Here is a 17,189-nt window from a genome sequence, read left to right on the forward strand (position 1 = left end):
TTTGTTGTGGTGACCCGAGAGGGGGGTCCCACAGCGCCGCGACCCCGAGCCAATGAGAAACCGACATGTCACGAATAACATCCCGATAACTCATCAACTCGAAATCGCAAGGCCTTTTGGGTTTAGATTGTTGGTTTACAAAACACTTTCTTGGACAAATCACTCTAGCAACCAAACAACATATTTTTAAAGGCGGAATTTAAAGTGGGCTAAAGGATTTGGGTCTACAATAGGAGCCCAATTTGGGAAATAACAAATCACTAAGTAAATACAAGTATGGGAGACGCGCCCCAGGGTTACGGGTCTCCTGGAATTTTTGTAAATAAGCAAATAGGAAACAAATAAATAAATAAATAAGTTACTTTAAAATCCGATAAAGGACCAAAACCTTCTTTTAACAAAGTTAAAGAGAAATACGCCAAGCCGGGTCATGTGCCTCCCCTGTACGCTTCCCGACCACTTGCTCGAAACCTGCACACTATTGTAGGAGTGAGCTTTTGTCCTCGCATGCCCAGTAGGGGCCGACCCAACCATGCTAGGTTTGAAAAATAATAATAATAATCGAAAATATTTACTACATAATATTGTGCACGTTTATTGAAAATACTTTAAAAAGAGGCAACCACAAACATTTATTTCTTTTAAAAAAAGCATATGCAGTATGCTTCACACAATTTGGAGCTCCGAGATACTTACCTGCCGGCCAATCTAAAACAAATCGGTGACCGACCTGGTTCGTCATTCTTCGAGAACCGGCCAACTACTCTGTAGTCCTTGTGACTACAGGTAGCGAAAGTGTCCATTTCCTGGCCCTGAGTCTCCTATGACTGGTTCACTGTCTGTACTCATCTTTCCTCGACAAACATAGGAGCACGGCCCCCTCCGGAGGTTCACGGTTATCGACACCGTGGGATCCCTAGGAATCTACGCGTCTAGGTCCCATTCACTTTCAGGTCACAAGTACAAACATACAAGGGTACAGTATCTCAACATGCAAGTCTAGCCTCGGTTTTCGCAATTAGTAATTATCAGTTCTGAAAACACATGTATCACGAGGCATCGACTAATGAACAGCCAAAATCGTACTTGCAGGCAACATACTATCTTAGTATAGCATTCCACATACACTGAAAAACCTCTAACAAGGAAGGGACAGCTCACCCTACCTGGATATGGAGTGCTCGCCCAAACTTAGTGTCGTTTCTGATTTTCGATACTTCTTCCAATTTCATGTGCACACGCTCGAGTCCTTTAACAAAAATTATATCCGATAAGTAATTAATTCATAACTCACTTTAAAATTCACCAAATAACCCATGATCGATAATTATCAAAAACCATTCCCGAACAACTCACTTAGAATAGTAAGCCCATTTGGGATATGGTGATCATACCCCATTCAATAATATAGTTCGGGTTAAATATATTGTCTACCATTCCTTTCTTTTAGTAACAATTACACTTACCATTCCCAAATAATCCAAATGATCGATGTAGCATTTGAATCACTCGGGATATGGTAATCATACTTGGCACTTTCACCTTCTTTTGTTTAGCACTTTTACTTTAAGAAATAAATCACAACTACCATTCCCGAATGATTTTGTTTACTAAGTTCATTCCGAGATATGATAACTACGAGAATACTTTCATTGTTTTTGTTTCACTAACTTTAATAGAATAACTTAAGCATAAGAAATCCACCATTTTCTTTATCAACAGCTTCTCAATATTAACATCAATCATAGCATTTAGCTTACGTCGTAAAATTGATCCAATCTCAATTTTCAAACTGTTTAAGCCTTTGACCCAAAATGTCATCTTAAATTTACCTTTATTTAATCCATTTTCCAACCATTCAACATCATGCTCACCAACTCACACTTTTTACCCATTTCTACAATTTCAATCGTGAGTCACAATACCAAGACTTAACCGAGTCACATAGTTGCTACTAAAAATTTCACACATAACCATACTCATTCATCGATCAAACAACAGATTACAACCACAATAGTTTCACCAAACAGCAGATTCAAAACCCGGACCCTTACCAATTATTCTTTTCCAAACTAGAAGCTAATCCAACGTATCTGCATTCCACCACTGTCAACCATTCAAATTCCTAGCAGGCAAAACACAAGTTAATAGACAACCCCCAACCAATCTTCAGAAACTGAGTTTGAGAATCCTTACCAATCTCCGATATCAATTGGACTGAACCAATAATTTCTCTCTTCTCCAACATCTTCAAAAACGCAGATTCCTCAAACCTCAAGTCTCCATCATTTCTGGTTTCAACCAAAGCTACCCCAGTAGCTCATCTTCTCTGAAACTCCAATTCGCAGAAATCCAAGAACCTCATTTCGAAATTAAGTGACAATGGGTTAGGGATTTCTCCATCCAAACTGAAATTGAATGTTTCAACTAAAGGAGGGCACGACAATTACCTAATCGGGAACGTACGAAGATCCGGCGTTCACGAGTGGCGGAGCTACGGTGGTTGATGCGCCAGCGGCGGCGCGTGTAGTGCGTCAGGCGGCTCTGGTTGGAGTCGGAGGTCGGGAGCTTGGGTTTCGAAGGATAGTGTAACTCCGACTCAGTTTATGGAAGTGTTGAAGCTCGATTCGAGCTGGAGATCGGAGAATCGAGACATGCAGAACGGGGACCTCCGGCGATGCTTGTACGGCGTCATCAGGCGTCGGCGGGCAGAGGGGTTTCTGGGTTTTGCTACGCTTTGCTTGTTGAGTAGAACGAAGGTGGTGGAAGGGCATGGAAATCGCCAGAAAATCGATGAGGGTCGAGGAACAGTGACGCGCAGTCTTAGGTTGTCGCGTGCGAAGGAGGACGGTGGTGCATGGCCGTGATTTTGGTGAGGTTTGGGTCGGAATTGGGTTCTGGTTCGAAGGGTGGAGGCGGTGTCAAGAGGTGGTGGCCGGAACCGGTGTTTTCTGGTGGTTGCAGAGGGAAGAACAGAAAATGAACCAGAGGTCGGGGGGAGAGAGAGAGAAGGGAGGACGCGGCTGCAAGGGAGGAAGGAGAAAAATGAGGCTAGGGTTTTCACAATTTCCTATTTATACTAATGTGAGCAAAATACCCATTTTGCCCTTGCGATGAATTACGAAACCCTTCTAGCTAATTGCTTTCGGTTTGAGGCTCGTAACTTTTCTTTAATTCGTTTTTCGTCGGAACTTCCTAAATTAATTCTTGACTTCGTCCTAGGCCCAAAACTCAACTTCGTTAAAACTAAAAATTCAAATCTTCACTACAACTCAATTCGCCTTCCTTTCAAATTTGCTTCGACGATCTTTTGCTTCAATGAACTTTAGTAACATTCTAGGCCCAAAACGAAGGACTTCGGCCCAAACTTAAATCGTAAGGCCCAATAGGTGGTCTCGACACCAAATTAATCTCCAAAGTCACTTCCTTCACTTAAATCAGCTTGCGGAAAATCTTATTGGCGAAAAAAAATTACCTTCAAAAATTAAACAAAAATTTTCGGAGGCTCACATTTGCGCCCAAAACAAGGCACTGAAACACCGTCGAAAGCACAGCACCGCCACCCTTCGCGAACGAGAGCCGAACCAGATTCGCACTGTTCTCCGCCGCCCTTAGATCCCTCAAGCCACTTCGTTGTTCACACGCCCCAGAGGTTGTGATTCCAACTACGACATCACTTGCGCGGCCAAACGACCTCGAATTCGCTGAAGCCTTTAGTCTGCCTCTACATGGCCGAAGCCTCCATCCTAACCCAGCGAACCTCTCATTCACCGGAAATTCACTTCCAACACGAGTCTTAGAACCAGGAGATCCAAGAACCACAAGGCCTAATTAAATGCATGTGAAATTAATTAACTCTAAAGAGGGAAAGTGGAAACTTGTCTTTTAATTGTATTAATTATTTGAATTTTTTAGATAGTGGAATACACATGACATGCAATGAATTGGAAAGATAAAAATGGGAAGATTGGAGGTTGGAGGGAAAGCTTGCTAGGATTCCTCACTTTCGAAGTAAAGGAAAATTTGGGGGGAAATGGTTCATTCCCTACTCTAAATGAATCATTTTCCCCTTCTTTCCTTTGCATTTATTATTCACAACACATTTTAAATTTTATTGCATTAATTATAAACTTTTTAACAACTTTTCGGATAACTTTCTTTTCCGAGAAATTATTTTGTGGTCCCGGACTACCATGTGACACTGTCATGTGGTGGTCCAAGACTCCAAGCTAATAATGACATAATGTTACTCGAATTTGGTGGGAATTATGCAGGAGGATGAAAAAAAAATTAAATTAAGAGACCAATCAGAAATAACTGCAAGTCATATGAGCCAATAATAACATCAACCCGGACCACCACATGCACTATGGTCCGAGACCATGTTATAATCTCTCTTCGAAATGAAAAGTTCTTCTAAAATTTCATTGGGAGCTTCTATTCATACCTCCTAAATTGGTATTTGGACCTCCCCTTCTCAAATTTACACATAATTTCCAATCTTGCCCTTTTTTGTATCCACACAATTTTTTTCAATACAAATCTACTAGTAATATCTTTTTTTTCATCACTTAAAACTCAGTTCATAGCCATGACTTAACACCATTCACCTTATAAGCTTGGATACTCTTATGAACATCCTTCTATTTCTTAATAATCGTGCAATTTACAATACCACAGGAGAACTATTATCAAAATCAATTTCCTTAAACCCAAATCAGGCTAGCAACATAGTCTACTCTAGCAAAAAAAAAAAACACCATAAAAAGAGACCAAGATAACAATTAACGATCAACTCCATGAAGTGAAGCAATTAAGCCAAACTAGAAAGAAACAAAAAGAATAGGAAATAGAAATTGCTTTTCGATCATTATTTTCTCGATTGTTCTTCTCTATATTTTTTGTCCTTTATTCCATTTTGCAATCTTTAACATTCTACCTTAATCAAAGTTGCCCAATAATCCTCATGTATGGCTGTAAGAGAATGAGGGAGGGGGAAGGGGGGAGAAGAGAAGGTGCAGATTTTATTTAATTTGTTTTATCTTTCATTTTGTTCAATTTTTAGAAGGGCAAAGTTGGATTTAAAAAATTCCAAAAATTGTTAGAGGTCCAAATACCATTTTAGGAGGTATGAATAGAACTTCCCAATTTCATTTCCATTCCTATGAAAAAAAAAACAAATGAATCACTTTCCTTTTTGCAAACCAAGTGAGGTCTTATTAAGGTAAATCATCTCAATCAACTACAGTAATTTATTTATTTAACTTTTTTTTTTATTAGACAACTACGGTAGCTTCAAAATTGAAAACTAAAATATGCACCAAACAATAATTCACATACCATTTGACAGATACCAAAATAATTAATGATCCTTCGATCATTATGCAGGATTGTCCCACAAAAAAGTAAAAGATAGTGAAATGGCTACATTTGTATCTTTTCAAGCGGAAGTCAGTTGTTTTTCTATTTTTGTTTTGAATGATATTAAGTTAATAACTCTCTATAACTGTTATAGTGGTCTTTCAACACATTGATAATAGCTTTCTCTCCCTATGTTAGTATATTTTCAAGCTGATGTTAATAACTTTTTTGTTTCCATTTTGATTGATTTCAAGTTGTCTTCTATCAATAGCTTATTGGAAAATCAGAATTTTGTATGAAACTTAGTTTTCTTTTGTTTGTGATTTCGTATCTCTAGCATTTCTCGGTTGAGATTTGTGTTGCACTATCAACATGGACTAACATGGACGATCAGCATATGATTTTGTGCAATAAATTTCTCTGCCAGTAACTTTTTATTACTGGTCAAGTAGCTTTGTACATGTGTCATAATAGGTTTATGTACCTATGTCAATAACTTTTTAGATTACTTATTTTTGATTATCTAGTTAATGAAGAGTACCACATTTACAGTGCAGCTGCACGCTGCTGATTTTAGTTTGCATTTCAAATATTAATAGTTTGTTGTATCTTTGTTCCTGAATTCTTTCCCTTTGCATTTGCAGTGCCAGATTATGAAAAATCATGTAAATTTGGGTAGTGAATGCTCCATTGACCAAGAGATCATTCGACCAACCAAGAAATGTTGAAATGAAGTCTAGTGCTGAAGGTGGAAAAATAACGCCTAAGGTTAGCGTAGAGTGGTAGAGCTTGACAAGAAGAAACATCAATGGTGGCCATTTGAAATATGACACTAGCATTACAACATTAACAGTAGCTTTCTACAACTATTGTAATAGATTTTCACAACTATAGTTGCTTTTTACAACTATGAAAGTAGTTTTTTACATAGTTATATTATTGTTGGACCCTACATACTTTTTACATCATTGAATTTGTTTTCTTTTTCCGATTGCAGTAGCTTTTTTATTTTAGCTGTATCATTTACATTTCCATAGCTTTGTTAGTCTCTGAGAATGGCTTTCTCAGTCTTTGGGTGTAGCTTTTGTTTTGCTTGTTTATTGCTTTTGGCGTTGTTGAGAGTAACTTTTGATGATGGTAAAAGTAGTTTTTGTTACTAGTGAGAGTAGCTTTCTAGTGTTGGTGACAATAGTGTTTGTTGCTGGTGAGAGTAGCTTTTAGTGTTGGTGACAGTACCTTTTGTTGGCAGGGATAATAGCTTTTGGTTTCAGAGTGTAGCTTTTGTTAATGACAATAGTTTTTGTTGCTGTGACAGTAGCTTTTATGACCTAGCCGGAAATCTCACCAGCGTAGCTTTTGTTAGTGACAGTAGCTTTTGTGATCTCGTTGGAAATCTCACCTGCGTAGCTTTTGTTTGTGATAGTAGCTTTTGTTGCTGGTGATAGTAGCTTTTGTGGCCTCGCCGGAAATCTCACCAGCGTAGTTTGTGTTGTTAGTGACAGTAGCTTTTGTGACCTCACTGGAGGTTGCCGGAAATCTCATTAGAGTAGCTTTTGGTGTTAGTGACAATAGCTTTTGTGGTCGGCCGGAATTAGCCGGAAGTTGGCAGGAAGTCAGCCGGAGTTGACCGAAGACCTCGTCGGAGAGGAGAAAGATCGATAATGATTGTTGACTTTTTACTTTAGTGGCATTTATGTAAATATGTTGGTTTTTATATCCAAAATATAACACTTTTTTTAATCTAGTGGCCTTATTCGGAAAAAAATTAGTTGGTGACCTTATGGCTAAAAAAACATTCAAATATGCACTTATATGTAATTAACCCAAGATTAGGATTATTGGTCCCTGCCCTCTGTTATCCACATTCGACTTTTTTCCTTCAATCATGTCTTTCATTTCCCCCGCCGCCCATAAAGATTCTCAGAGAAGCCCTCGAGTCCTCAACATAAAGAAGAGGCCTCTACAGCAAAATTCGATTTATCAAGTTGGTCTCGCTGAACATAAATAAGAGGCCTCGCCTATCCACCTTTCCACTAGGAGATCTCTCTCATCCTCATCCATTTTTGATTTCTTTCCACAGCTCACATCTTGCAAACCCTGCTAATTAAGCCATTGGAAATGTCAACCTATATGGATTCTGGAGGGTGTGATGCCTAAGTTGTTGGATTTGCTGACACAAGCCAAGACCATCGCTGAACAGGACCGGCCTTGAGTCTTTCAAGACTCCGATCCGCCGACATTTCAGCATCAAATAAAGCGGTTTTACGCTTATACTTTCCTAAGGGGTGCTTAACCACGAGGAGATAAATTTTTAAAAATTTTACATTAGTTGATTTATCTCATACCCACGAGAGTGTGAGAGCTGACAGATCAAAAAAAGAAGTTGCAAGTGAGCAGTTATGTGCATATTAATTTTATGTGATATTTAGGGTTCAAGGTTGACCTAGTAGATCAGACCCAATCGACGACTAAAATAGCTGAAATTTTGAGCATAACCATTTCTTCTTATCATGATAACATCCAACGATCGATTTTGATAAATTCAATTTCTTCCATCTTGTTGGTTAGAACAAAAATAACGAACATGTCAACATCCATTTCAAAAATTAATTCATCCATTCATTTTTTTTTTCCATTTTTTTTTATGTTATGTTCCGTTTAAAATAGTAACCAAAGTTTTTTTGGGCAACCAACAAAATTTGAGGTAAAAAAAAAAAAGTGGAACAAAAAAAAATAACGAAAAAGCAAAAGGGAAACGAGGAGGCTCAAACTCTGAACAGGCCACGCCTACATTGTGCCTTGGCCACTACACTAATGTTGTCATTATAAATTAGACTGCAATTCAAAAAATTTATCGAGCTAAATTCAGATAATTCGGGAATTATGTTACGATCTCGAAAATTAATAAAATTTTGGGAATATTTTTTGAAATTTTTCACAAGGTGGAATCCTCAATTTAAAGGTCCAATAATTAAGTACGCGACACGACGAGTTCGTAGGAATTTTTGGGGAATTATTTGGATACCCAAGGCATTTATTATAAATTTCTGAAATTTTAGAATTATGAAAATATATTTTAAATAAAAGAATTATTACGGGTGTAATATGGGCCTTTGAAATTAACCACCACTTCACCAGAGCCGTCAAGAATCATTTAAATGAGGACTATATATATAAGAGAGAATCTTGCGTAGGGCACCCGCACGGGACACGTGGTGGGGAGGACCAATCACTGCCCAGCAGGAGGGGTGTTTTGGGTATTGCACTTTAGCTAGGGAGCAGGGGCAGTTTCAGAAAAGATGGAAAATTTGCTTGCTTCTGATTGGATGGCCGTAAGGCCACGTGGTGGGGAAACCCCCACCTAAGTATTTGTCTATATATAAAGGCCAAATCATATCACACGATCCAGGGCTCTCCCGAAAATCTCAGAACACGCGACCCGTTTTGGATACCCTGCCGGAACTCCTCTATTGGGCGATAAAACAGCTGAGCATCCATACGTTGGGCTCCTCTCTTCATTGTCAACCTCCTGGTGGTCTTGGATCATCCATACGTTGGATGAGGAAGAAGAATCGAAGCTGGGAAAGCTTCGGGTTCTCCGGCAGTTCTTCGGCGACATGTTGAGCTGCATGAGGTAGGCATCATATTTATGTAACAATTGAGAGTAATAACCACCAAGCTCAGCAATTCCTTCCCCAAGCTGTTCTAAAAAGTGTTGGTTGACTGAGATAGAGTTTCTGACAATGATGAAAGGATTTCCAGTTAGCAGATGATGGATATAAATTTCATATGACATCAATCCCTGCATCTCTTAATCTATCCAACCCCTTCGATGCTACAATTGGACTTGGATCCACCATTCCCAGTTAGTAAATAAACTAAATCACATCCATAGAAAACGAAAACAAGAACATTCTTTTATTTTGCTAGATTACCAGATTTCCCATTCAACTATACAAAGATAATAACTTCATCAAATTCCAATTCCAATGAAGAGAGAAGAAGAACAATAACTTATGATGAGAGTCTGAGAGAGAAGAGGAGGCTGAAGACTGGTCGGAGTTGATGAGCTAGAGGACAAGAGGAGGAGATCTCCGGACTGCACGTCGAGTGCCATGCACGCGCTGTTAATCCCCGTGTTTATTGTTAAGATGCAGATTATACAAAATCTTCCAAATTCCATTTACCAATCAAATCCCAGTCAGCACTAACGTCTGTTTCACAAAAAGCATCCGTCTAAGACACAAAAACCAATGCCCTGGAAATTAGACGTCAAACGGTCAAACCTAGTTTAAGTATTACGTACATTGGATTGCTTAAGATGCGAAAAACATATCGAGGTAAGGGCCACTTCAATTAGTCAAACGCATACCAGATTTTAGGGCTGTCAATTCCGACACGACCCAATAACTCGACTCGAAATCCGCACGAAATAAAGCGGGTTGAACCCGCACGATTAAAAAGTTGGTCGGCAGCGGGTCAACCCGTCAAGACCCATTTAATAAACGGGTCGGCCGCGGGTCAACCCGCCAACACGAAGTGAACCCGTATAACCCGATTATGCTATACTTCTTCTTGAAATTTTGGACTTTTGGAGTATTTGATCCTAGGATTGGACAATTTGAAATATTTTGCTTCATCATTATTAGATTTAATTATTTATGAATTATATATAATTATTTATATTCTTTGTCTTATAGAGTTTTTAGTGAATTTAATCAATTTATGCATTTTTTTTAGTTAAATGGGTCATTTTGTCCAACACGACACGACCTATTTATTAAATGGGTTAAGCGTGTTGGAAACGGGTAACCCGTTTAATAAATAGGTTGGGTTTGTGTTTAAATTTTCGACACGATTAATAACTGGGTTGGGTTTGGGTTTGGGTTTGTCTCTTGTGACACGACATATACCTTGACCCGACACGACCCATTGACAGCCCTACCAGATTTCCTTTATGGTGAAAGTCCGCATGATACATAGTCCATCCTGCATAGAATATGTAATACCCCGAAAATTCGTAATTAATTCCTAAATGCTTCGGGAATTATTTAAGAGTTCGTTGATACGATTTCGTGGTTCGTGGATGGAGCGGAAGTATTTCGGACGATTATTTATTCGAAAAGTATGGTTTTAAGGGGGGTGCGAAGGTTGACTTTTTATACATTAGGATTCTGTGAAAACTTCCTTCACGAAAGTTGTAGAGCGCGTCGATATGAGTTCGTGCATATGTGGAACGTGAAAATCGGAGTTTGTATGAAGAAGTTATGAAGATTTGAAGTTTGTGGATTTTTCTATAAATATAAAAAAAATCCGAATTTATTCATAAATCCAGAAATTTTCCCATTTTGCGTTTCAGCCCCCCATTCTCTCCGTTCTCTCTCCTCTCCCACGCAGCCGACCCAGTCGACCCGACCCGACGCCAGCGGCGCCGTCGCGAGTCCTCCGGCCACGACCCGGCGCTTCCCGCGTTCGCCACGAGCCGCCCAGACGCCCCGTGGCGTCGCCTTGTCCTGTCGCAGCCTCCAGGGCTGGATCGAAGCCCTCCACCGAGCCCCAAACCCGACCCGGCCGGTTCTCCTCCACGCCGGCGTTGCACGGGCTGATCCTCCCCGGTTTTGGGTTGTCTTCCTCCTCCTGATCATCCCCATATAGGCCTTGCATCACGATTTGGGGTGTAGAGGGCTAGATCAAGGTTTGACTTTTACTATGGTCCTGATTCGATCTGGAATCTGATCAGACGCACGAGATTAATCCAATTTTCAAGCTTGATCTAGGACGATCTAGACCGAATCTCGCTTAGCTCCAGGTATGAAAGTTGATCATCCCTTCATTTTGAACAAGTTTGTAGTTGAAGACTTTTGCATCGGAGGTGGTTGACCCGGCGTTGACCGCCACCGTTGACCACTCGCTGACCCGCCGCTTGTGGTGGCTCGTGGCAGCGCGTCCGGCCTTATTTTTGTGTTCTGTTTTCATATTATTCATCTACGCATCGATACGGTCGTTTTGATATATTATAAGGTAATTTTGGTGATCACATGATTAAGTTGTGAATTTTAGCGTTTTAGGGTTTTCGGTTCGATTGTTTTTCGACCCGTGAGGATTGGGCCGTCCGGTTGACTTGAAATTTTGATAGATTGATCATATAAGTATTTCGGAGACCTCGAGTGGTCTCGGATGAAGTTTCATCTCAATCGGCATTACTTTCGGAATTTAAGGAGTTCGAAATATAATCATTTTCGATTTGTGGACTAAGTTAGGATCGTATTGTACTTAGGTGATTGATGGAGTGTATTTGAGTCCTTATCTGCGGTGAGAAGACGCAGCAGGAGCTAGAGGTGAGTAAATCTCACAAGGTTCATTTACGAACCGAATTATTTAATTGTTGGAATTGTTGTGATAATTGTAAATCGTTTTCAAATTTAATGCTTTGTTTGAAATAATATGAACTCGATCAACTACGGTTCATAGGGCTAGGGCTACGGCTCCCTGGTAAAAAAATGAATTTAAGTATAAAATGAATTTCTTGGTTTTAAAATGTGTGAACTGTAGTTGGTATTAGTGGTCATTCCTGCGTGAATGACTACGTATATATATATTTACGTGGAATATATATATGTTGATGGCATGACGTGGTGATATGCGTATGATTTGTGAATTATTTGGATTATTATTCTGAGCATTTACTCTTTTCGGAAATGCAATACATCATGTGATTGATTGATGTGATTGTGTTAAAGAGTATCTTGGGTTGAGTGTAACATTTTGGGTCATGTGGACTTTTAAATGTTCGGTCTGAGGACCTTTTGTCACATTGGTGATCGAGGCACATATATTGTATACTTGAACCTCGGCCGAGGTGTCAGGTTACAATTCAGTTAGAGCTCTAGTCTGTCTGCCAAATGTACGGCTTGGGGGATAACTTCGCGTTATCGTGCTCTTGGGTACATTGTACTGCTTGGGGGATAACTTTGTGTTACCGTGCCCTTGAGTACACATTTTTTTAAAAGAGAGTTTCAAGTGGTTTCTTTCTTTTGTTGTCCAAGAGGGACTTGATTTTCATATTATGGGTGAGTTGGGATAATATGAATTATATTGTTTGATTTAATTGATTGGTTTAATTGTAATCTCCTGAACTAAAATTCGACGCAGGGATTACTATAATTTGAATTGGGTGACTTTGGTGATCTCCTGAACTAAACTTTCGATGCAGGGATTACTAATTGTTACCTAGTGTGATTATATGTTTGGTTGTGTTTGTGGAGTTAAATGTTGTTGCTTTAATTTATCTCACGAGTTGAGAAATTATAAGCATGAGTGACGTGAGTCATTTTAATTGAGTTTACTCATACGGGCTTAAAAAGCTTACCGGGTTTGTTTTGTTCATTCCCGGTGCACTATTCTATGGTGTAGGGGTTATTGTGCAGGTTAGAATATCGATGAATCGTCATCAAAGCTGAGGTGTACGTTCGGTAGCGTGGACGTGGATGAGTACTCTTAGTTTTAAGTCTTCCGTTGTGTAGTGAGTTGTGGTAGGTGTGTTTACTTATTGAATTGTCATTCAGTTTAATTTGTAAACTATCTGTAATGTAATATGTGACTCAAAAGAACGAGTCAGTATTGACATTGTGAGCTCAGTTTGTTTAGTTGCTTAATTTATAACAAAAATGTTCTATTTTGTTTTTCTTGTGCTCGTTAAGTTTCGCGTTTCGGATTCGAATTTCTTTATTCGAAATTCGGGGCGTGACAGTTTGATATCAGAGCGTAAGGTACATATTTGGTGATTGTCAGTACTACTCGAGTGATGGCCCGTCTGCAGCGGATCCCCATCTGATGCTCTTCAGTACTGATATAATCATTGGGTATGTCGTAGTGTTAAGTGTCAGTCAGGGCATAAGTCTTTGGAACTTTAGGTTTGTCCTGTAGGTGAAGTGGTGGAGCTTTGTGTAGCTCCTTTGAGTTGTTGTCTTTGAGGAATGGGAACCTCTGGATTTAAACTCTGGTGGAGTTGGCGAGGATTGTTTCATGGAAACAATGTCCTTTTATACGATTGAAGTTGGTTGGTTAAGGTCATGGCGTTTGACTTGTGCTTGTATCTAATATCGGTATAAGTATTTGATCGATTGTAGTTGTGTCTCCCTAAGTTGGATCGATAGAGTATTGGGTGGAAGGTGCTTATCAAGGGATAGTCATCTTGTTTAATAGCGTGGTGTCTTAGTGGAGCATTTTATTCGGCATACTATTATGTGTTTAAGGTGACTCCAAGGTATCTATGCTAACCTAGTGTGAGATTTGAGTTCTTAGTGTAGTTTTTGAGAATGTTTTGTGGTGACGCTATGTCCACTAGGTGATGAATCTTCAGAGAGGCTGGGCCAGGGTGAAGGCATGGTTTCCTCTTAGGAGGAGTTCTATCTTGTGGAGAAGGTAGTACAACTTGTTTCATTTGTTGTTGAGGCAGTTGATGCTACTCACCTATCTAGACTGACTAGGGAGGTCACTAGACTGGGGCAAGGGGATTTCAAGTTGGTTCAGATTTCCTGTTGGCCGATCAATGAATCGAAAACATGGAGACCTACTTTGATATGGTCGTCTATACCGACGTGAAGAAGAAAGAGGTAGCTACGTTCCTAGTTAAAAGTGAAGTAGGGACGTTGGTGGGATTTATTGTTGAGGATTAGGAATATATCGACCATGACTTGGGAGGGTTTCGTAGAACTCTTCCGGGACATATGCCTTTCTGCTCCAGTGATGGAGAAATTGGAGTTTGACATCAATTACTCTAGTTCAAGGGGATTAAGAGTGTCAGGGACTATGAGGCCAGGTTCTTGTGGTTGTATCGGTTTGTTTGGCCGATAGATCCAGTGTTCTTGACTCGTAGAAGTCCCAAGGGGGAACTGAGTCTAGTGATCAAAGTGGGAGTGGTTCTTTTTCAGTTGCATCATGTAGCACTCCATCCTTGCTAGTGTTTTGGCATTATACAGGAACTCTAGACGTCTTGGAAGGAGATGACAACTACGGAGAATTCTGAGAAAAGGGGGAAAGATAGTTACAGAGAGCAGTAGTGCGTCAAGTACTCAGGGTGGGTCCTGGAAAGGGCAGAGGACCCATAAGTAGACTTCAATTGGTGTAGCTGCTGAACTTAGTTTGACTACACTCGTTAGGCAGGTAGAGCCTTGAGATGTTTCAGAATGGAGGTGTTTAGCATTTATTAATCTTGATTTTAGTGAAGCATTGTTTTTCTACACATTTGTTTTGTGTTGGGTTGACTCAGATGATTCTAGCTAGATCACTGGGTGACTTGTTTTATTGGTGTGCTTTTGAGAATGAATTGTTTTTGGTGATACATCTTTATGTTGTGTGGTGTTGGATTTCCGCTTGATGTCTGTAGTTAGACTTTTGAGGGTGACTGCCTGTTATGAGTGGTTGGTTTGCGTGATGCACCCTTCATGGTTGTGGTAGTAGAGATTGTGTGGCAGCCTTTGTGGCAGTGCCTTTTGTAACAGCTTTTGTAGCAGTGCTTGTGTGATTTTGTGGTAGTACTGGGTAGTGGTCTGTGTGACAATAATTATGTGTGCAGTGCCATGTGATGATTTGTGCGTGGGTTAGTTGAGGCAAGACTTAGCATGATTTTGTGTTCTGAGGTGGTAGAACACCTATTAAATTGTGATGCATGCTCTGTTGTCTTTATGAATGAGTTTCTGTGTGATTTTGATGCATGCAGAACTTGTTGTGATTTTATGAAATGTTGATTGTAAAAGAATGTTGTATTATTGATTCGAGTGAATGGCAGATTTCTTTTCCAAATTCTCGTAGTGCTAGAGTTACATTATCAACGAGGTGTTACATATACTGTTGTGATAACATATTTCTGGACTCTTGAGTAGTCTGCGTATAGTGCAGTAGTTTCAGATGCCGTTGTTGGGTTGTGTACGGGAATGGAATTCTGGAGATGGTTGTGATACCACCAAGTGCTGTGGTGAGGATGACTAGTGCAGTGATACTAGGTAGGGTGTTGTTATTAATTGTGGGTCTAGGCAATTTCATTTCGAAGTTTCGAGACTATCCTCGAATGCCACAAGGATCACTCGAGATGCGGGTGTATCATTTTACCCATAGATTGAGTGACGGATTGATCAAATGAATCAAGTGATTGAGGGTATGTTGAAGGCATTTGTTTTGAACTTCAAAGTGAAGTTAAGACTAAGGTTCGTTAAACTTGTTGCGAGTTCGATGAGAAGTGGAGATTCAGCATTTGAGTTGCTTTATCTCCTAGTGTTCCTACTGTGCGGAACCAAGTGATGTGCTGCAATTACAGAAGTTGTGACGCATAGAATGTTTGAATGATCATCAAGTGGAGTGGTAGAGTGTCGTAGTGTAGTGATGCTAGGTATTGTACCTGTATCAGATGTTTGACCTAGACATGTCGTACGTGTGGAGTGGGGACTATTCTAGAATGCTATGAGGAATTACTCGAAGTGTGAGTGTAGTATTTTATCCGCAGATTGTTGGACGGACTGAACGAGTGAATCAGGTGTTGGAGGTGATGTTTAAGGCATGCGGTTTTAACTTCAAATGTGAAGTTAAGACTGAGGTCTGTCGGACCTGTTGCGTTATGATGTGAGGTGGAGCTTTGGTGTTATGGTTACCCTCGTCTTCTAGATTATCTGTTGGGGAATGTCTTGGTGTGCCAAGCTGGAGAAGAAAGTCTATGAGGGTTCAGTGTGCGTGATCGTAGTGTAGTTGAAGTGGAAGTTGGTGCGACCATCGTTTGTAGTCGGTTTGTATTCCAGACGGGACTACATACAACGTTGAGTGAAAATTTTTGACTTGTTATTAAGTTGGCAAAGTCATCACAATGAGAGCAATCTTATTTAAGGACTAGAGGCAGAAGTAAGGATGTGGTATCTGTTCCTGGACAATCGGTATTTCGTTATCGATGTCCGAATTCAGATGTTGCTATAAGGAGCAGGTTGTTCCTAAGACTGCTTTTGGGATTATGTGCGGACATTTTGATTTGTCGTCATGTCTTTTTGTCTAACCAATGCACCTCCTACCTATATGAACTTGATGAACCGCATGTTCAATCCTCACTTGGATATGTTTGTGGTACTATTCATGGATGATATCTTGATTTGCTCAAGTCGTTGGAGGATCATGATAAGCATCTTCGGATTGTACTACAGGTTCTGAAAGAGGAAAATTTTATGCTAAGTTTGAGAAGTGTGACTTTTGGCGAGAAGGGAAGTTTACACCAAGGTTGTCGGACCTTTTTGAGATTTTGGAGAAGGTGGAGATTTGGCATATAGACTTGCTTTACCTCCTAGTATGTCTGCTGTACGAAATGTTTTCTATGTGTAACGTTTGGTGTGCAAAACGTTCCATGTGTTCATTCTGAGGAAGTATATCCATGATGAGTCACTTGTGATTGATCATGGTACGATCGAGGGAATGCGAATGAAACCTTGTTGTTGAACCTGTCGTAACTGGATAGGTTGGCAAGGCGACCTGGAAGGAAGTGAGTGACTTGGTTAAGGTTTTGTGAAGTCGCAACGACATGAGTGATGCATCGTGAGAACACGAGTGAGTTATGAGAATAAGGTATCCGCACATTTTGGTGGACTGTTGTACGCTTAAATTTCGGGACGAAATTTCTTTAAGGAGGGTAGAATGTAATACCCCGAAAATTCGTAATTAATTCCTAAATGCTTCGGGAATTATTTAAGAGTTCGTTGATACGATTTCGTGGTTCGTGGATGGAGCGGAAGTATTTCGGACGATTATTTATTCGAAAAGTATGGTTTTAAGGGGGGTGCGAAGGTTGACTTTTT

This window comes from Rosa rugosa, chromosome 4 (genome assembly GCF_958449725.1).
Source record: "Rosa rugosa chromosome 4, drRosRugo1.1, whole genome shotgun sequence".
Classification (NCBI taxonomy): Eukaryota; Viridiplantae; Streptophyta; class Magnoliopsida; order Rosales; family Rosaceae; genus Rosa; species Rosa rugosa.